Source organism: Sminthopsis crassicaudata, chromosome 4 (assembly GCF_048593235.1).
Source record: "Sminthopsis crassicaudata isolate SCR6 chromosome 4, ASM4859323v1, whole genome shotgun sequence".
NCBI lineage: Eukaryota > Metazoa > Chordata > Mammalia > Dasyuromorphia > Dasyuridae > Sminthopsis > Sminthopsis crassicaudata.
In genome coordinates, this window is record NC_133620.1 from 367,058,051 (window position 1) to 367,081,142 (window position 23,092).

Sequence of the window (23,092 nt, forward strand, 5' to 3'; positions counted from 1 at the left end):
TCTGCTAGTTGTTTAGGGGAAATAGATACTCTTTAACATTTATTTTGTATTTATCCTACATATGCACACATACTATATGTACATGCCATCTCCATATATGACAAATTTCTTGAAAGCCGATATTTTCGTGTTTTGTTTTTGAATCTCCAGTGCCTAGATTGGTGTCAGAGGTGCTTAAAACATTGTTATTTGATTCACTGATTGAAGAAGAGACTGAAAGAAACAAGGAACAGATAAAGACATAAACAAGAAGGTGGGAAAAGGAAAGGAAGGCTGGATGGAAGGCCAGACTGGGAAGAATGTTTGGGGAAATTCAGAAAGACGGATTAGAAGTGAAAGTGAAAAGGGGAAAGAGAAATTAGCTTTAAAAGAGAAGGGGAAGCAACAACAAGATTATGACAAGATCAATTCTGATGAAGGTGATTCAGGTCAATTCCAAAAGATTTGAAGGAGACAGCCATTTGCATCTAATGAGAGAGGATTGTTCTGATTGAATGTAGATCACGTGCTCTTTTCACCTACTTTATTGTTTGCTTTTTGTTTTTTCTTTTCTGATTTTTGTTGTGCAGCATGATAAACATGGAAATTTGTACGGAAGAACCGCACATGTTTAATATGTAGTGAATTATTTGCTGTTTAGGGGAGTGGGTGGGGGGAAGGGAAGGATTAAAGTTTGGAACACAAGGTTTTTGCAAGGGTAAATGTGATACGTATATTTTTAAAACAAAAAGCAATTGTTTAAAAAATTGTTAAAAAAAAAGAAAGGAGAGAGAGAAGGAATGGAAAGAATGGGGAAAGGCAAGAGAAAAAGGGAAGAGTGAAAAACGGGTGGGGAAGAAAAAAGAACAAAGAAAAGGGGTTAAGGGAGGGGAGAAAAGGAGTGGGAAAAGAGAAGGTGGAGGAAAAAGAAGGGATGAAAAGGAGAGAAGGGAAGCTGGAAGAAGGGGAGGAGGAGAGAGAGGGTAAATAAGTGAAAATAGTGAGAGAAAGGGAGAGGAAAAAGGAGTGAGAAAGGAGAGAAAAGAGGAATGACAGAAAGGAAAGGAGGAATGAAGAGGGAGAAGAGAGGAGGGTAGAAGGGAAGGAGGTGAGAGAAAGGGGAAGGGAAGAAAATAAGATGGGAAAATATGAAAAGGAAAGAAAGGGAAGTTGAAGAGGAGGGGAATGAGAGAAGGGAAGAGGGAGAAAAGTAAAAGGGAGAAAGCAGGCACAAAGGAACAATGAAAGCTAAAGTGAAGAGAGGGAAAAGGAGAGAGGGAAATGAGGGAAAGAAGAGTGACAGAAGTGAGAGAAGCGTGGGAAGGAAAAGCGTAGGGCCAGAGGAAGCTTTATACAATCAGAGAGGACAGGAGAGGGGACATTACGGGAGAGGGAAGTGAAGTAAAGGGAGGAAGTAAACTTCTCTTGAGGAAGGGTACAGCAGAAGAGAGGAAGAGAAAGGAAAAGAGACGCGAAGGGAGAGGGAAAGAGAAGAGACTTTAAGAAAGAGTGGCAGGAGATTGGGAAGAGTAAGAGACATGGGAGGAGTGGGATGACGTCTGTTTCCACGGGGGAGGAGGAGGAGGAGTCGAGGAGGGAAGGCAGGGAAGTGAACCGGAAATGAGGAGGGAAAGTTCCGGTTGGCTCGAGCCCATCTGCGGGTGTGAGAGTCCGTCAGGATCCTCCCGCGGAGCCGGAGCCGGAGCCGGGGCTGCCGCCGGGTACGTACATCAGGGAGGGTACGAGGGAGCGAGCGCCGGGGGCCTGAGCCAGCGGCCGTCCACCCTGGAGCTCCCTCGGTCTGCGCCGTCTCTCGGGCTCTAGGTGCCAACGCTCCTGGCTTCTCTGCGTTCCTCAGCCGCCGCTGCGGGGCCCCCAAGCCAACTGAGCGGAGACGTTCCCGGGGCGGTGGGGAGACGGGGACAAACGTCACGGGGCACTTCTCTCTCCTGGCTCAGGACTCTGCCCCGGCGCCGCCCCCAGGGCAGCGAGGGCGCCGGCTCAGCTTTCCCGGCTCCCTCACCGGGCCTCTGGGGCTCCTGTTTCAGCCCAGGGCTGGCGGGCAGCGGCCGGCTCTCCGCGGTCATCGTGGCCTTGGCCGAGTCGGGTTTAGCGGCCAAAGAGTCCCTGCGATGCCCCGGCTTCGGCTTCTCTCCCGGACCGCTCTCCTCTCTCCCTCTCGGTCCGGGTCACTGCCTCTGCTCTCTGTCTCCCTCCCTCCCCCTGGTGTGTACCCCACCCCCCTGTGTCCTCTCCCTCCCCCTTCCCTTTCCTCCTTTTCACTCTTCTGAAGCTCCGCTTAAGAGCAAAGGGGGCTTGTGATCTTCCCAAAACCACCTGTTGGGAAACTGCTTGGTCTCGGAATCTCCGGAGGCCAGACCAAAGCAGGCAAAAACCCTTTTCTCGCTCCTTGCAGGAAGAGAGATGACTTCCCTTATCCTAAACCCAACTGTATCCATTTTTCCCTTTTCCTCCCTTAATTCTCACACAGACTCTCAATCGGTGCCCTTGCCGCTTCCTCCTCCACTCTTGTAGGCGATCCAGTGCCTAGCTCCTTCTAAACCCCTACAGGAAATTCATGTCCGTGATTTTGAGACATTTTGCTGTTAAATTACTTTGTCAGAAAGAAAAGAGAACTTGGATAGACTTTTTAATAGTATTATAATTGTGTATATTGGCCACACCAATTACTTTTAGCCACTGAATGTGGGTGGTATCTGCTATTAAGGGCGGGTTATATTGTGTACATTGTGATTCCTAATCCAGGGATTGTTTTCCGTAAGTTTTGAAAGGATGAGACGCCCAGCTGAATGGTGCAGAGTAAGATACACATGCCTGTTAGGTGGTGATTACTTCTAGTTGGATTTTTAGCTTTAATTTCATTAACCGAACAGGTATTTTTTCTCCCTGGGGTAATATGTATATTTGAATCTTCATATAGTTAAAGAAACTTAGGTGAAAAGAAGTAAGATGATTTTCCCAGAGTCCTACAGGTAGTAAATGACACTACCATGATTTGAACTCAAGCCTTTTTCCAAATCCATTTCCTTTTCTACCATGCCGAACTATTAATACGTTTCATTTATTGATTGTGTGTTTAACCAAACGACTTGGGAACTTTTTCTGGGACTTTAACTTCCCTGTTTCCTGTTATCAAGTTGGATATTGTTCTTGAAGAGTATCTAGGTGGTACTGTGGCTTGAGAAGAGTCTAGAAGACCCGAGTTCAAATGCAGCCTCAGACACTTACTAGTTGTGTGAAACGTGGACAAGTCACTTAGCCCTCATTCCCTCTGATCCTCATCCATAAAATGATCTGGAGAAAGAAATGGGAAACCACTCCAGTATCTTTGCCAAGAAAACTCAAATGGATCAAGAAAAGTTGGACATGACTGAAACAATAAAAGAAATATTGTTCTTCCAGATAACCACTAGACTAGTATTTAATATTAAACCTTTTGTGATTGCTATGAGTCCCCTATTGTCTCATAAGGAAAATATTCTCATGCTGTTGAGAACATAAAAATGTTATTTTGCTGTTAAAGAATAATCTTTTTCTGTTTCAGTGTCAACAGAGCTAATGTTAATTTGTTGAAAGATTTTGTCATATCTTATCATGAAGGATTCGACTGTGGTTGTGCAGAACATTAGCACCTTGGCTCATTTAGGGAGATTCTGTGTCTTGTTGACAGTGTGTTCTTTCACTCCATTTGCAAATAAAGCACTTTTCTGAGGTGACCTTTGCCTTACTTTTCAGCACATACTAAGTGCTAGCCAAAAAAATGTGAATGTAATGATATTTAGAACTGGTCATTTTAGTTTATACCTACTAAATTCCATTCTTCAGTGAGTTAAAATGTAATTGTCAATTTGATTATTTTTCCACATTTGTAATATTTATGGTTCTGAGGATCTCTACATATAGGAGAAGCTAATATTTAAGATGTTTGCATATAATTAAGCAGAGGTTTGTAGTAGTCAAAATACCTCATAGAAATAGCAATATGCATACTGAAACCAGCTGATTCATAATGAGGGGTACAGTCATAAATATTAGACTTAGTAGGGACTTAAAATATCTTTTAATCTAACTTTCTTCTTATATATAAGGCCCATGTAAATGAAGAGAAAACCAATTCTCAGAGAACTGCCCAACATTAACTGAGTTAATGGAAAAGGCTGATCTAAGACCCCAACTCTCCTGACTGAGCACTGACTATTGAGTATTCTTTTCACTGTGCCTCAGTTTTATATGTGGTTGATATGATCTCTATAGTATATGTGAAAATGGTTTCTTTTTCAACCAAAACACAAATAAGGAGCACAGTTTTGAAAGTTAACCTGTTGAATTTGATACTTAAAAAAGAAAAAAACAAACTATGCATAATAGAGTTGGTTTTCGGGTACTATCTTTTTTCTGTTTTTTGATTTTGCAAATGCTCATTTTATTTGATGATGTTTAAGCTTAGACTCAAAAAAAAGAAAAGAATATACTCCCATTGACTTTTCTCTTTTAATTTGATGGCATTAAGAATAAAGTCAAGTAGCATTTTCACTCTGTTCGTGGTTTCTTGCTTGCATTTTATTTTATTTTATTTTATTTTTTTTTACTTGTTTGATTTGATTTTTCTTGTGCAGCACAATAATTATATAAATATGTATGCATATATTGGGCTTAACATATATTTCTATTATGTTTAACATATATTGAACTAGTCATCTAGGGGAGGTCATGGAAAGGAAGGAAAATTGGAACACAAGGTTTTACAAGGGTAAATAATTAAAGAATTGTTCATGCATATGTTTTGAAAATAAAAAGCTTTAATTTTTTTAATTAATTTTATAATTGTAACTTTTTTTGACAGTACATATGCATAGGTAATTTTTTTTTTTTTTTTTACAACATCCCTTGTACTCCCTTCTGTTCCAAGTTTTTCCCCTCCTTCCCTCCACCCCCTCCCCTAGATGGCAGGCATTCCCATTCATATTAAATATCTTATACTGTATCCTAGGTACAATATATATGTGTAGAACCGAATTTTTTTGTTGTTGCAAAGGAAGAATTATATTCAGAAGGTAAAAATAATCTGGGAAGAAAAACAAACAAAAAAAATGCTCACAGTTTACACTCATTTTCCAGTGTTCCTTTTCTGGGTGTAGCTGATTCTGTCCATCATTTGTCAATTGGAATTGGATTAGCTCTTCTCTATGTTGAAGATATCCACTTCCATCAGAATACATCCTCATGCAGTATCAATGTTGAAGTGTATAATGATCTCCTAGTTCTGCTCGTTTCACTCAGCATCAGTTGATGTAATTCTCTCCAAGCCTCTCTGTATTCCTCCTGTTGGTCATTTCTTACAGAACAATAATATTCCATAACATTCATATACCATAATTTACCCAACCATTCTCCAATTGATGGACATCCATTCATCTTCCAGCTTCTAGCCACTATGAAAAGGGCTGCCACAAACATTTTGGCACATACAGGTCCCTTTCCCTTTTTTAGTATTTCCTTGGGATATAAGCCCAGTAGTAGTACGGCTGGGTCAAAGGGTATGCACAGTTTGATAACTTTTGGGGCATAATTCCAGATTGCTCTCCAGAATGGTTGGATTCTTTCACAACTCCACCAACAATGCATCAGTGTCCCAGTTTTCCCACATCCCCTCCAACATTTATCATTATTTTGTCCTGTCATCTTAGCCAATCTGACAGATGTGTAGTGGTATCTCAGAGTTGTCTTAATTTGCATTTCTCTGATCAGTAGTGATTTGGAACACTCATGAGTGGAAATAGTTTTTTTTTTTTTTTAATTAATAATTTTTATTATATATATATATTTTTTATAATATTATCCCTTGTATTCATTTTTCCAAATTATCCCCCCCTCCCTCTATTCCCTCCCCCCAATAACAGGCAATCCCATACATTTTACATGTGTTACAATATAGTCTAGATACAATACATGTGTGTGAATATCATTTTCTTGTTGCAGAATAAACTTTAGATTCCGAAGGTACATGTAACCTGGGCAGACAGATATTAGTGCTAACAATTTACATTCACTTTCCAGTGTTTCTTCTCTGGGTGTAGCTACCTCTGTCCATCATTGATCAACTGGAAGTGAGTTGGTTTTTCTTTATGTTGAAGATTTGAGTGGAAATAGTTTTAATTTCATCATCTGAAAATTGTCTGTTCATATCCTTTGACCATTTATCAATTGGAGAATGGCTTGATTTCTTATAAATTAAAGTCAATCCCCTGTATATTCCTTTAACTGTAAAAATGTTTTCCCAATTTGTTACTTCCCTTTTAATCTTGTTTGCATTAGTTTTGTTTGTACAAAAGCTTTTAAATTTGATGTAATCAAAATTTTCTATTTTGTGATCAGTAATGATCACTAGTTCTCCTTTGGTCACAAATTCCTTCCTCCTACACAAGTCTGAGAGGTAAACCATCCCATGTTCCTTTAATTTATTTATGATCTTGTTCTTTATGCCTAAATCTTGGACCCATTTTGATCTTATCTTAGTATGTGGTGTTAAATGTGGGTCCATGCCTAGTTTCTGCCATACTAATTTCCAGTTTTCCCAGCAGTTTTTGTCAAATAATGAATTCTTATCCCAAAAGTTGGGATCTTTGGGTTTGTCAAACACTAGATTGCTATTTTTATTCACTATCTTGCCCTGTGAACCTAACCTATTCCACTGATCAACTAGTCTATTTCTTAGCCAATACCAAATGGTTTTGGTGACTGTTGAAAAAACTTTTTTTTTTTTTTTTTTTTTTAATTAAAGTCAGGTAACTGCCAGGAAAAGACACCTAAACAATGGTGTAGGTTTGTTTCTGGTTGGATTGGACAACAAATAAAAAAAGAGTTCTTGTTGTAGCTTTCAGAACAGTAATTTTGAATTACTTCACTTCCTTTCTAGGTGATATCAAGAAATCTTAATAAACAAAAACGTTTGAGGAGGATCATAGATCTAGAACTACAAGGCACCCTAAAGGTCATATAGTCCAATACCCAAGAAAAAGGCTATATGAATTTCTTGGCATTTCCCCTGAAAAAAACTTCAAAACTGATTTAGTTTGCTATATTGAACACAGTGAATTCTGTGTTTCTTTGTTAATTTTGCTATGGACTTTGCTATTTCAGGTAAACACTATCAAATTATCATTGCATCATAGTTTTTGTAGGCTTATGGTTTAGTGTCTCTTGATTGAACATCTAAAACGTTCTTTTGAATTTATCCTCTTATATGGAGATAATCAGATTAAGTTGTAATTTATCTCTAACATTCAGCTCTATTAAGAGCTCTCTGAATCAGCAAGCATTTATTAAGAGCATTTTATGTGCTCAGTCCTAAGTATAAAAAGAAAATTAAAAAAAAATTCTCTACCTGCAAGAAATTCACATTCTAATGGTGAATACAACATGCAAATAACTGTAAATATATGAAATACATAATGCAAATTCAAGACAGTGTTGTTAGTCCTTGGTTTTTTAAGAGGACCAATGACAACATAGGGCAATATCAAGATAGACTCATGGGTGATTTGAATTTAAGGGAGGCAGAGTTACATGTCATCAAGCTCAATCTCTCTTCCAGAGTCATTGAAGTCCAGTGACAAAACTTAAGTCAGAGCAACTGACAGTGGCCTGGGATACAGTGGATGATCTTGGATTTTGATGTCTCATCAATCTCTAAGCACTCCACAATGCCTGCTTTAATTGCCTTCATGGCTATTGGAAAAAACTGTTCTCTTTCATCCAGTCTGGGGGGGAAGGGGAAGTCTTCATCTGATTAGGATAGACATATCCTAACCCACTGATGGATTTGTGCTCTATTACCCTCAACTTGGTTTAGCCCATCTTCTGAGACAGTTTTACTAAGAGCTTGGAGTCACAGGTGAGAGCTAAGTGCCAGATAAACATGAAAAGTGGTTGAGCAACTGTGCAAAATGTTCAGTAAGCTCTTACATAGAGGTGCTAGCCCTCTCAAACATCCATACACCCCCCAGTACAAATGGAAGATTATCTCAGAAAGAAGGCACTAGCAGTGTAGAATGCAGTGCCAGGGAATAGAATGAACAAGGAAAGCCTTGATGTCAGAGTAAAGATTTTAGCTTTTATACTATGTAGTGGGGATTCATTGAAGATTTTTGAGCAGGGAAGTGACATAATCAGATGTGTACACTAGGCAGATAACATCTTCTTTATTAATCATTAATATGTATGTTTAAAGTTATTGATAAAATGAAATTTGTTTTGAAGTAGCATAAACTTCTCAGCAAACATACCAGCCAACAAAGTATGTTTCTTAACAACAGTTAAGCAAAGTTACTTAATGCTATGTTATTTGCACTTTTATAGTTTATCAGTTGTAAACTTAAACCTCGGTAGTACAGTACATTTCTAATGAAGTGTTGTCTTTGATCAACTTTCTTTTGACTTTGACTTTTTTTTTTACATTATTGTAGTCATTCTCTTTTTATTCTTTTAAGCAGTTCACGTCATACACATCTTCCCATGCTTCTTTGAATTCTTCATATTTATCTGTACTATGATATAGTAATATTCCATTGCGCTCATAAATTATAGGATATTTATTTATCTCATAACTATTGGCTATATATTTTGTTTAGGAAGATTACTTTGTTAGCTGTGAAGGCTACATTGAGGAAGGGAGAACCTGAAAGACCTATTTGAAGGGTATTATAACTTGATTTTAACTAAAAGGTATTAGCTGCCCAGGAGTGGGAAAGACAAAAAGGTGGGAAGAAAAAGGACCCATGAGAAAATTATTGTGTTACTGATGTAAGAGAAATGCAAATTAAAGTAAATTTCAGGCCATTTTTATCCATCAGAGTAGCACCAATGACAGAAAAGGAAGTTGATAAATGTTGATGAGCTTTTGGAAAACACATTCATGCATTGAAAATTAATTCTAGTACTTTGACTCCTGAGATCTTACTTTCTGTTTGCCTGATTCCTGGGGAACCTTCGATTTAGGGAAGAAGCCTAGGCCAAACATGTCTTCATCCCTCTTCTGACTGTACTACTAACTCCTCTTTCTCTGACAGTCTTACTCTCAGTCTTTACCTTTTCAGATAACATATGTATATATATATATATATTATTCCTATTCCTATTCCTATTAAGATGTAAGCTCCTGAGGAGCAAGGAACATCTTTCTTTTTTACTTTTATTTGTGTCTCCAGTACTTAGCACAATGCTGAAGTCATTAAAGAAACAGGAAGTGTTAAAAAGGTTGACAAACTAGGAGGAGAGGATATTCTGAACTTCAAAGGAGAGAGAGACTTGATAATTAGTGGTAGAGCAATGGTCTTAAAATTATAGTAATGATCAAGGAGTAGGCTGTTTGATGCCTAATGAAAGCTTTGTAAATAAACATGTTATTGTGCATACTTTTGTGGCAAGTTTATGGTTTATATAGCTTTCTACTTAATTATTCTATCACCAAGCTTCTGATTGTAGCATCTAGAAATACAGAAATAGAATTTCTGACCTTAAGAAGTTTATGACGTATTTGGAGAAACAAGCCATAATCATCTTCAATCTTTGAATTGAATTGATAGAGAAGTTTTTTCAAATGTCTTTCTCCTCATTTTATATTTTTAATTGACTATTTTGTTGTTGCTATATTGCATTTATTTCCTACAAAGTCTTTCCTGTCTTTGCCCAAAGACCAACTCTTTGTAACAAAAGATTTCAAAAAACTTTCAGTAAAAACAATTGCTCCATTGTTTTGGTCTGACAGTATATGCAATGCCTTGCTTCTCTCTCCTCTCTTCTCCCAAAGAGTCGATTCTTACTTTTTTGGTCAGAATGTTTTAAGATTGTATTTTATTTTAGCTCTTAAAATAAACCCTAAGTCTGCTGCCACCTATGTGAACTTAGGGAGCTCAATTACCTCCCTGGGACTCAATTTCTTTATTGTAAATGAGAGGGTTGGACTCTGATCTTTGAATTCCTTTCTAGTTCTAAATCCTATTAACTTTGGAAATATTTATGTATATTTATGGTATGTAAGCATATTTGTGTAAAACATTTAGTTCCAAAAGAACTAAAAAGGTAGGTCATTTTAGGTATAGGATTTATTATTTTCTTAAAGTAAAACTGCAAACCAATATGGCATAGGGAAACATATGCACATTAGCCAGGGATAGATTTAATTGAACAGTCATAGATCTGTGATCCTATGAACATTTTTTCTCCTCAATTTTGTGGAGGACTTTGTACTTTTGAAATTTGAACATTTCTTGAAATTTTGTGTGTTTAAAACATAGGTTTGACATTTTATTCACAAATTTGTATATAGATAAACCTTTCAGGTGTTATAGGGGAAGGAAATTAGACTGCAGGAGAATGATGATTGAATAATTAAAGAGTAAATATAATTTAACTAGCAAAGACTATTCTTGAATTTTGGCAGTGAGACCATTTTTCCTCAAATTTTATTTGGTGAGGGTAGGGAAAAGAGAACAAGAACTTGAAGGGATGGCTGGGTCCTGGATCTTTTTTTTTTTTTTTTTTTTTAGAATAGGCTAAGAAATTTGTAGCATTATTTGTAGGCAAAAAAACTAAAAGAAGAAGATAAAAGAGTAGGAATGATCTGTGGAAGGCTTTTAAAATCTTAAAACCCTGTACACCTGTTTTCTTTGATTGCCATTGTTGTTAGTTTATATGAAGATAAAGTTACTCATAGGGCCTCATTTAAGCATTTTTTTTTTTTGGTACTTAATGTCATTCCATATAAAACTGCACTGACCACCATCAAATGGTAATTTTCTTTAATTTTTATAAAGAGTACATAAAGGAATCTTTGAGATTCTCCCTAAATTTGAACTATATCAATATATGACTGTTGTCATATATTGATAAAGTTTGACCAGAAAGTTATATGAACATATAATCTCAAACACACAAAAAGGGAAGCATTTATTTTTTTTTTTAAAGTTTTATTATTAAAGCTTTTTATTTACAAAGCATATGTATGGGTAATTTTTCCAACATTGACCTTTGCATAACCTTTTATTCCAAATTTTCCCCTCCTTTCCCTCATCTCCTTCCCTAGCTGGCAGGTAGTCCAGTACATCTTAAATATGTTGAAATACATATATACACATATATTGGATCTAATATTTATACAATTATCTTATTGCACAAGAAAAAATCAATTCAAGAAGAACTAAAAAGAAAAGCTGAGTAAAAAAACAAAATGCAAGCAAATAATAGAGAGTGAGAATGCTATGTTGTGTTCCATACTCTGTTCCCAAAGTTCCCTCTCTGGATGTAGATGGCTGTCTTCATCACTGCACAAGTGGAACTGGTTTGAATAATCTCAGTGCTGAAGAGAGCCATACAATTGATCATCGTATAGTCTTCTTGTTGCTGTGTACAATGATCTCCTGGTTCTGCTCATTTCACTTAACATCAGTTCATGTAAGTCTCTCCAAGTCTCTCTGAAATCATCCTGTTGGTCATTTTTTTACAGAACAATAGTATTCCATAGCATTCTTATAGCATAATATATTCAGCCATTCTCCAACTGATGGGCATCCACTCTGTTTCCAATTTCTTGCCACTACAAAGAGGGCTGCCACAGACATTTTTGCAGATGTGGGTCCCTTTAAGGATCTCTTTGGGATATAAGCCCAGTAGAAACATTGCTGGATCAAAGGGTATACACAGTTTGATAACTTTTTGAGCATAGTTCCAAAGTGTTCTCCATAATAGTTGGATCCGTTCACAACTCCAACTCCACCATCAGTGTCCCAGTTTTCCCACATCCTCTCCAGCATTTGTCATTATCCTTTCCTGTCATTTTAGCCAATCTGACAGGTGTGTAGTGGTATCTTAGAGTTGTCTTAATTTGAATTTCTCTGATCAATAGTGATTTGGAGCACCTCATGTGGCTACAGATAATTTCAATTTCTTCATCTGAAAATTGTTCATATCCTTTGACCACTTATCAACTGGAGAATGGCTTGAACTATTATAAATTTAAGTCAATTCTTTCTATATTTTAGAAATGAGACCTTTATCAGATCCTTTGGTTATAAAAATGTTTTCCCAGTTTCTTAAAAGGAAGCATTTATTAAACCATTCCTGTGTTCCAGTTACTATGTATGCAGAGACATAAATGAAATAGTTCCTGCCCTCAAGAAGCTTACATTCTTTCAAGGGAAATTATACATATATGTATAAGTTTATAGAGCATGAAGCTAATTTTAAGTGAAATACTAACAGCTAGAGAAATCAGGAAAGGTTTCATATAGCAGTGCACTGAAAAAGAACTTTGAATAGGATGTATAACAAAGGAGTCCATTGAACCTAAATGATTTGAGAGGTGGATTAGGAAGAGGAAAGCATCATTGGAAACAATTTTTTAAAGGGAATGATTAGGAATTTAAATGTCTTATTTATTAAAATACTTATGAATTACTAAAAGAAGTCCAAATATGTCAAGACAGAATACAAAATGAACCAGATAACAATGGTGGCACTTAACTTAAAAATTTTATTTAGCCATCTATGGATTGTCTTGCAGGCTAGTTAAAACTGATATTCCTCTCTTACTCCCCACTTTACATCAGGCCCCAGCTCTGGGGGAAAAATTGAAGGATCTTATCACTATATAATTAGTTATAAGTAATTTGTATATCTGGTATTTTCCTTACAAGATTTTAAGCTCCTTGAAGGTCAAGATTGTTTTTTGTATTCTCTTGTAACATTTTGTATAATGTACTCAGCAAATGTTTGTTGATGAATGATAAAAAGACAAGTAGATTTAATTAAACACATAAATATTAAGTTAATCTTCTGACACTCAGAACTTAAGAACAGAGAACATAGAGCTAGACAGACCATTACCAACAATGGATAATAATAGCTTATTCATAGGTTCATAAAATTTAGAGCAAAAAGAGAGCTTAACTGTCATCTAGCAAAAGTTTTATTAATAGAGCAGCCACAGAAACACGATCTCTTTGTTGGAAGTTGTTTTGTGATTTTGTTTGTTTTCCTAAGCATTATTTGGCAGCAAGGTGGCAGTGGATAAAATATTGTTCCCAAAGTCAGGAATATCTGAATTCCAATATGACCTCAGACACTTCCTAGCTATGTGGCCCTGGGCAAGTCACTTAACCTCTTTTGCCTCAATTTCCTCCTCTGTAAAATGAACTGGAGAAAGAATAGGTAAACCATTCCAATATCTTTGTCAAGAAAACCCCAAATGGGGTCTTGAATAGTTGGGCACAACTGAACAACAAATATTTAAATCAGTTTGTATTTCTTGAATGTCAACTGAAAATGGTTGTTGTTTGTCCTTCTTTCTTGAAGAGAGTCATAATAACATCAGGGGGGTGATGATGCCATGATGTGCAAGTGAATTGAATTGAAGGGAGGGAGGGACACCCTCCTCATTTTCCCCTCCAGAGCCATTTGAATTCCATGGCCAGATGTAGATCAAAATAACTGGAGATAACCCTGATTGAAACTGGAGGGTTGTTTTTTTTTTTTTTTTTTTTTAAGCTAAGGCCTTTGACTGAGGCCATACCCATTCAGTGATTATGGCTAGATATCAATTAAAGTTAAGAATCTTCTCTTTGACCTTGTCCAGAAAATGAAGTTAGAAGACTCAGGATAATGAACTGGAGAAGCCATGATGAAATTAAAACTGCCACAGATAAGCCACATAAATATAATCTAGAGTTAACTATATTGAGTATGATTAAAAAGTTAATTTTATGTCATGGTTAGTAAAGACTTAATTTTTAAAAACTTTTAAATTGCACATTTAAATGTTGAAAGCAAGATGTTGAGAATGTTTTCTGAACCAGAGAGTGGCTCTAGGAGTGGGGAATCTGATGAGATTTATTTGGTAGTTAAGAGAGATATAAAGATATATGAGCAAAGAATTAAAAAAAAAGAAAAGAAAAGAAAAGAAAAGAAAAAGTCAGGTTCAGGACAAAGTCCATCCCAATCCCTTCTTTTTAGGAAAAAAAGAAACAGGCCCAGAAATATGACTTTCTCTGGGTCACCCAAGAAGTAGCAGATTTAGGATTCAAAAAGGGTTCTCCCAGTTCTAGATTTAGCCTTCATAGATTAATCAACTGTTGTAATCAAGTTGCTAATAGCCTCATGAGCCTTTGTTTTGCTTGAGGATAATTGAAGGTGGCTTTCTTTCATTCTTTTTAACATTAAAAGGCAAATTGTTGAGGACAGGTTTTCATCCTGTGAAAGTACAAATTCAGAATTTTTTTCTACCAAATTAAGTAATTAAGTAAATAATTTTTGCTGGAAAACATTTGAATTAAGTAGAAAATAAAATTGGAACAGTGACTTATTTAACTCAATGGAAATCTGTGATGCTTTTTATGTAATATTTTATATATATTGTATTTAATGAGATTAAATAAATTTGATGGAACATTTTTGTTCAAGAATATAGTAGTAACCCATTATGATGAGATCTACGAGAAATGAGTGCTTTTAAAATGTGCCCTAATTTGGGAATTTAATTGAGTAGTTCCCCTGAGTGGTTTTTTGAAGATCAAAAAAAAATTATGAACCACTAAAAATCATTTTTCTTATGAAAAGTCATTAACCTTCAGAAAAAAATATAGAAGTGGCACAGAAATGTGAAAAAGAAATGCTAATCTCAAGGAGTGAGATGATCCAGTATTCTGATTTTGCCTAAAGTAGTTGAATTTTGTCTTTATCTCTCAGCACTGATAGAAAAAAACACTCCATCAGTGAACTGGATTTATTTTTTTCTTATGTTTCTAGAAACTGTTTATAGTTGTCTTATTGAAATCTACAACTACCATATATACTCATAGGAGCTAAGTAGATTAATAACCATGGTCTGTTCAAACTCATTCTTCCACAAGATTAGAATGTTTTTTGTTGTTTGTATTCAAATAGTGTGCTACAGCCTCCAATTGTTAAATTTTCAGTGTGAGCATTTACCGCTAGGAGACTAGCAAACTACAAATCAGGTCTTCATTTGTTGATAATCTAGAGACTTAAGAAAATGATGGAGAAAATGTTAATTATGCAGATTAAATTTTAGAGTATTTTATACTAAATTTCCCTCTCCCCACATCCTCAGCTATTTGTTTTGCATAGAATAGCATATATCCTTGTGTCCAGTGATTTGAGTTTGATCTTATTTAGTAACCTTTCTTTAAATTTTCTGGTTGTCTTTGTTTACTTCAGTTTTATTTTAAGTGCTATTAAAATAATGACAAAAGGTTAAAGATTAAATACACTAGTTGAACTTTAGCAGCCCATACAAATTATTATTCTGATTGTTGAGTAGTTAGTATATTGCTGATGTCAAAAAACTTAATGATAACAGCGATAACATTCATTACCTTAGTTTGCCAACACTGTTCTGACATCAACAGGAATTTTTTTTTTTTTTTTTTTAAATAAAGCTGATTTAATGTTTGGGTTTTTTTGTAAAAAAAAAAAAAAAAAAAAGAAGAAGAAGAAAGAAAGAAAAAATAATAATTGTTTATAAACTTAACAAAAGTACCAGTGATTTCATTTTGAAAGTACAATATGTAAATTAAGAATAAATCCATGATTATATAATCAAAACAGTATCTTTAGCTCTTAATTCTTTTTTTCCTTTTACACCATGACTTTTCCTAATAATGGTAATACTAATAAGGGAATTCAAAAATGACTGCTATAAAATATACACTATCACGACAGATTTTAAAAAACATTTTTTTTTTCTTTATAATTAAATTCTTTGAAAGTACAGAATTTCGAGTTGGAAGCCCTTAAGGACCTTTTGGGGAACACAATGTGTACATAAAGTACCTCTCTAGCCAACTACTGGCCATACAGATTTTTTTTTTTTCTTTTAGAAGAATTCTTGTTGGAAAGTAGGAAACTGTCTCTAGAGTCAATTTCTATTTTTGATTTCTCCAGTTGTTAGAGAATCTTTATGTTATGTGTAAGGAATAAAAGAGTGATTATAAAGGGAATTATTTTTTACTTTTGATATTACTGTATCTTGGGGCCATCTCCAGTCATCTTGATCTATATATGGCCACTGGATCCAGATGACTCAGGAGAAGAAAGTAAGGCAGGTGACCTTGCACAGCCCTTCCTCAGTTCATTGCAACTCAATTGCATGTCATGACATCAACTCCCTGATGTCTTGGGCCTCTTTGAGAACAAAGGACTAACAACAATTAGACTTTACATTTATACCATATAATGGATATATGTAGTATTTACAAATTATTTCTTCCATTAGAATAGGAACTTAAGGTAAAGGGACATATTTTTGCCTTTGGTATCTCTAAGAACTTAGCACAGTATCTAGAACATAGGAAGTATTTAATAAATGTTTGCTACTCCTGCTGGAATGCTAAAAGAATATTGGCTTCTAGTCCTGATTTGGCTGTGTGACCTTGGACAGTAAATCCCTTAACTTTTTGTGGTTTCAGGGTCTTAATTTGTAAAATGAGAATGTTGATTTAGGTGATTGTTATCTAGGGTCTCTTAAGACATTCTGTGGTCTATATTATTATCCTTGGCCTAAATGTATAGAGCAGTAATAGGTTTGATCTGCTCACATGTTTTTAATTGTAATCTCTACTATCTCTATGTAAACATCTACTTATCTAGCACTAATCTCCAGCCTGAAATCTTCAAATAGCCTATTAGACATCTCAAACTGGACATCTCAAATTTACCTTGTTCCAAACTGAACTCCCTGTATTCCTCCCCCACTTCTTAAAGTCTTTCCTTCTTAATTTTCTTTTGACTTGTTGGGGGCACTGCTTCCTCCCAGTCACGAGGTTGTGTCCTAAATTCTGAGTGTCATATTCTACTCCCTTACCTCTTCCTCAACATTTTTCCAACCCTAATACTCCTATCCTGTGAAACTGATAATACTCTGGTATAAGTCTTCAACACCTGGAACCTATTATTCCTGAACCATTGCAATAAGCTTGGCTCAAGTCTCTAACCAGTTCAGGTCATCCTTCACCCAGCTGTCAAAATTGATGTACTTAAAGCACTTCTGATCATGCCATTCCCCTGTTCAGTAAATTCCACTGGCTTCCTGTTGCCCCCAGGATCAAACACTAAATCCTCTGTTTGGCTTTTAAAGCCCTTCATAAACTGGCTTTCCAGTCTTCTTTCATCTTACCTCCATTTACTTTGTAATATTAGAAAAGCTAACTTCTTTGCTATCCTTTGCGCAAGATACTCCATTTCGCAACTGGGCATTTTAATTCTGGTCCCTATGCCTAGATTGTTGTTCGGAAGAATGTCTCCTGTTTTCCTCGGCTTCTTTCAAGTCCCAACTAAAATCTCACTCCTACAAGATTTTCCAGATCCTTTTTAATGCTAATACCTTCCTTCCATTGATTATTTTCATTTATCCTGTATATAACTTCTTTATTTATAATTTTTTGTATATTGTCTTCCCTATCCCTATTAGATACTAAGCTCTTTGAGAGCAAGGACTGTTGTCATTTATCTATAGGAGATAATCAATTATTGTTGGCTGATTGACTAAAAAGTCAGTTAGCATATTATTCACCAATAACTGATATAAACTATGTCGTTAAGATCACAAAAGTCAAAAAGACCACAAATTTTAACTACATTATTTTCAATGTTTTAAAGTTTAAATATCTTATTTCAAATATTAAAATATATTACTTAAATTTTAAATTTTTTTTGGAAGTTGTATATAATGCTTAATGCCAGAGCCAAACAAAGGCAAAATAATAAAGTAATAAAAAATTTGTTTTTGATAGTAATATAACCCCTCCCCATCCCCCTAAACTTAATTTCCTAAATTATATCCTTTGAACAATGTCCAATTGAATAAATGAATTTTGTCTATAGAACTATCCAGTTTATTATTGTTTGGGGATTTACAAATATTGCAGCTGTTTTAGAGTAGAATTGAGAAATTGTGCTCACAGTTCTAGATATTCAACTCACAAAGAACCTTTTGTGAATTCATTTTAACAGTTCTATAAACATTTCATTCTGAGATAGAGAAAAAATATATCTTGGCATTTCTACTTTTTAAAGCAACTGGTAACAGCCTCTGGCTTGAGCATTCTTTGTTTTTTAGGTAAATTCTTAAAATAGAATTCTTTCACTTAAATTGTGCTTCTGCTATTTTTTCTTTTGTTATCTTCTCCATTGCAGTTTATATGTTTATAAATAATTTTTTTTTTTATATAGAAGCTCACATAACACTTAAAGGTACCATTAAAAATCCCTTATTTCAAAGTACTGTATGTCAGTTGTTATTATCTAGCCAACTTATCAGGATCAGAAACATAACATTTGTGTATGTATTTGTGTTATTCTAGAAGTTTAGACAAAATGTTGGGAGCTCATGTGGACTTATGAATATCTATCTCTCCTAGAGCTCAGTATCTAGCTATGTAGTTCTATATGGCCTTCATTGTTCTAAGGTCACCTGAATTCTCAATAGGGAAATTGGGCTACCCTTCATTCCAACACCACCTCTAATTAACACTGCTAATTATAGAGTTGATAATTATTTACACGGTTATGAGCTTGAAGTCTAATATTGCTCTCCATGTATGAATCCAGTATGGAACAAGTAGTTTATCATACATAGAAGAGAGAATGCTATGCAATAAAGAATTAGAACAAAATCCAGGAACTTTACTAGTACTACTACGTTCAGTTGGAAGCCATATTAATACTCACTATTACAGAATAGAAAGATGAATAGATAGATATTTATCTATCTAGGTAGATAGGTAAGCCAACATAGCTGAAGTAGCAAGGCATACTAAGAGAAACATAGAAAGCGCCATATGCCAGACAAGTCAAAGAACAGTCAACCACCACCAATTTGACCACCATATCTCTTTATACTCTAATGATAGTGTTGTCTTGAAAAGGTCAAAATTAATATTAACTCCAGTTTCTACCATTTAGATATCTGCTGTATTGGTTTTACAATATAATTGATTTTATCATTGAGTCTGCATCTATTTAAAGCCCTTGGCTCTATATATTCTTGAGTTGAACTCAGGAATTTAGCTTTCCCTCTGAGTTACTTTAAAAACATAGTGAAAAGAAAAACTTATTTAGCATACCTACAGTCTAATCTGTCTAATCTGGTATATTTCCACAAGATATATTAATCAAACTTGACTGTCCTTGTACAATTACGGATAATTTGATCTTCCTAACAAACCTTCCTAGGAGCCAGGGAATTTATTATCCCTAGTTCACTGTTCTCAGGAAATAAGTGGATCCCATAAATCAATCAAGTGTTACTTAATGACAGAAGTGGTTACTAGCTTCAGATAGGTGCTAGGTCAGCTTTTTTTAATGTGTCCATTCTTGTTCCCACCTTCATGATGCTATCTACCTTGTAATCAATTGCATTGGCTTTGTCACTTACCTAATTCTTTATTTCCCTAAACTGCACTTTGAAGTCTTTAGTCTTTGAGGGAGGTCATTGACCAAACTTATTGTTTGTTGCTAGTTGAACTAATGAATTGATCATTTTCTGACATTGTCAGTTTACTTTAATTTTCAAATGTAACAACACTGAGACCACCAGATCTGCTTCTTACCCAGCCCTCAGAGCCATCATTGAAGAGAGAAATCATTATATAGAAAGGGTCTAGTGTCCTTACCATTAGCATCAATATCTGCTGACCAACAGTCACCAATGGATGATGATAAGAACTCTGGAAATGACAGCACCCAGGATCACCAATCCTGCTTTTAGTTCTGTACTCAATGCTCTTATCTATGAAAGCAACTCCTATAGACAGGGCTAGCCATCCCTACTAGTTGCCAACCTAGCTATTATCCACAGGACAGCCAAGTCACCTGCTTATATTCTTTTGGGGGAAGACAAACTTCAGTCTTGATTATTCCTTGATGTTCTCATGGGCTTCAGTTTTCTAATTTATTTCATTTCTCCAATTTAATTTCCATAACTATTAAAACCAAATGCCCCTTCATTTCTCATATTGTCCTCAAAATCTTTTGCACTTGGCAAATGATTCAACATTAGAAACTGAACAAGTTTAGCGATTTGAGTCCCTGCTTCTATTGGATCCTAGTGCCTCCTGTCCCACATTATGCTTTACTTCTACCCTACTGTTGGGAGTCATTTTTGCCTTCCAGAAAGATGCCTCCAAATGGCTTGCCTCTTTATCAAGAGTGATTTTTTTTAGTTGAATTTATAAGCCAGCATCAGGCAGGGGTTATTCAGGTTTCCAATAGGTCTTCATTGAGGACCGACAAGAGACTATTACCATGCAAATGCTAGTGTGGAAGCCAAGACTCAAACCAGTCATTCTGCCTTTCCAGACTTGGAATAAATTGAATAAAAAGCCCGAGATCACATAGGTGAACATAGGCAAGTTACTTAAATTCTCTTGAGTGTCTGTTTCCTTATCTGTTTAATGGATATAACCCTATTGTCCTTATATACTTCATGTGGTTGTGTGAGGACCAAATAAAGGAATGTATGGGAGAATGTATTAAATAATATACTCTACAAATGCATGGTAACATTATTTTTCAAAGATTATTTTGAAATTTTTTTTTTTTATCTTCTTTCACTCAGTATAATCGTGGCCTATCTTTGGAAGGAAACATTTCTGATTGTGAGACATGAAAAGTAAAGCCTAGGGAAGAGGTTTGTTTATGTTGGTAGGAAGCAAGAAATGTTTGTTTCTAGATATTACATGTCTATATACAGAAACTATGATTTAAAAATGATTAGTAAAACTTATTTCTTATCATTAGAACTTTGAACTTGTTCATTTACTATCTTGCCTTTTCCTATTCTTTTCATTCCTCTCAAACCTCAGTTTCAGTTGAACTATAGAAAATAAAACTGAATTATCTGAGAATGATCAATTTATTGTTAGTAAAGCTAGTAGCAACCAATAAATTGGATTAATCACCTCTCTCTCCAGGGACCCTAAGTGAGGACTTGACAATCTTTTAAACCTAGATATATCTTCCTTGTAATTAGCTTGACAGTATGTCATTTGGAGTGGCAAAGGTAAGACAGTCCTGTTTGGTAGAGATTTTAATGAGGAAGGAGTCGTCACTTCAGGTCCTTTACTTCCTCTTTGGATGTTATCCTTAGATAATAGGATTAGTCTGAAGTCATGAAAGCTTTGATTGAATTGGCTTGAATTTGGGTTGAGTAAATGGTGGACAAAAGTGAATAGTACCAGGAGGTAGATACTAACTAAAATAATAGAATTAAAAGATGGAGGTAGTTACAAAACAGAGGCTTGACCTTAAGCAAGTTTCTTTAGAAATCTAGGTGAAAGGTAAAGTTTCAGTGGTAATAGTTGAGTCTCACATTGTATGAGAGATTATCAAATTTGTCTTAAAAATAGAATGAAAATCAATTTTTAATTTTATAGTATGGAGGTATATTTTGTATATTAAGCACCTTTTTGTGTCCAAACCTATGTGCTAGGTGCTTGGGGTGATACAGTATGGAATATAGAACTCTGCTGTCATATAGATGACAAATCTAAGCATAACTTATGCATAAATGATCTTAATACAAAGTAGTGTGTGGTAAGTGAACTGTAAAAGTACAGTGTCACATAAGGGTTAAGGGTATGTGTGGGATAGCATCAACCACAAAAATAATCAAAGACTTTCAGAGTAAGAAAAAGCAAAAAACTGTAATGATCTCAGGAGAAAGGGCATATTCCATCTGGGAAGGGGTTTGTCAGTAAAAGGAAAGTGCAAAGTATAAACTGCAAAATATAAGATTAAATATCCTGAAAGCAGAAGCCCCCACCCCCACCTGGTCTTTTCTCCCATTATATTTTAATTGCCAAAATTTGAACCAGATATAAAAGAATAAATTGCTTTTAAAAGAGGTCTTTAAATGCTTATTAAGAAGTGGTGGAAAACAGGAAGGGACAAACTTGCAACTTTTTAGCTATAGCTCTATTTGTTATTATAAAGTCTGACATCACAATTAAGGAATAGTTTAAGGCTATATTCCCATGAGAATGTCTTAAGTTAATTGCATATAGGGGAAAGGTATTTCAGCAAATGTTTATTATGCCCATAAGTGAACACTAATCACTACTATAGCATTCCACAAATGATTATTCTTTCTTTGACTTAGCCACAAATATCATGTGCTATTATATTTTTCCAAATTACATTTTAATCTGGTTTAGCACTTAGGATTTTTGTTGGCACGCTATGTCTATGGAGTAGAGCTATATTAATAGTTCAGTATTGATTTGAAAAGGTGGTTTTTTTAGTTGAAAGGCTGAAGAGTTTTCCTTGGTCCTGTGTTGTATAATCAATTCTTCTGTAACGTTGATCACTTTATAAATGATATTATGCTTAAATTTTGTAGGCCAGTTTAAAAAATGAATGATGGAAGACAGGATAATAGACCTCAGGTTAGGATGTGGGAATCTGATAAGATAAAATATCATATGGACAAATTAGCTTCATAAGATGGGGGATGTGAGACTGCAATTAATCCAGAAAAGATATGGGAAGAATGGACTTAAAAATCAAGTTTAAAAAAATCAAAATCAAACGATAGAAAATTAGGGTGATATTAAGTTGCAGTAAGAAAGTGTCCAGAAAGAGGGAAGTGATGATCTAGTTGGAATCTGTCCAGGTCTCACCATATATGGAGTACTAGGCTCAATTTTCCTCACTACATTTTAGGAAATATCTAATATACCTGATTATATGGTTGTTAAGGGACAGGTCAATTCTCTGAAAGCCTCCACAGCTGTGGATCATAGCATCTGAAGAAGGTGCAGGGCAGTCTTTGCTGACACAGGTGTTGAGGACTGGGAATGTGATAAATTGGAGGCAGAGGGAAGAGGAGAGAGGTCAGACAATGCAATAGCCTCTCAGAGAGGTCAGAGAACAGCAACTGCCTCTCAGTCTCCTTGTGTCATCTTCTCACAAGAGGAATTCCATTTTGGGTTAGATCTCCAGCAGCCATTGTCAGGTGGCATCCGTGTATTATAAGGTGAACATCCTGAAGAGAATAATCAAGATGAAGGGCCTTGAGATT

General features: G+C 35.4%; 1 protein-coding gene across 1 annotated transcript in view; it reads left to right on the plus strand.

Annotated features, from left to right (window-relative positions):
- The first annotated feature begins 1,581 nt into the window (after window positions 1-1,581).
- The window catches only part of VMP1 (vacuole membrane protein 1), a 124,069-nt gene continuing 102,558 nt past the window's right edge, over window positions 1,582-23,092 (plus strand). Inside the window, exon 1 of the mRNA XM_074261965.1 lies at window positions 1,582-1,700. The gene's annotated coding sequence lies outside the window, so the exon portion shown is untranslated. The remainder of the gene's footprint in view (window positions 1,701-23,092) is intronic.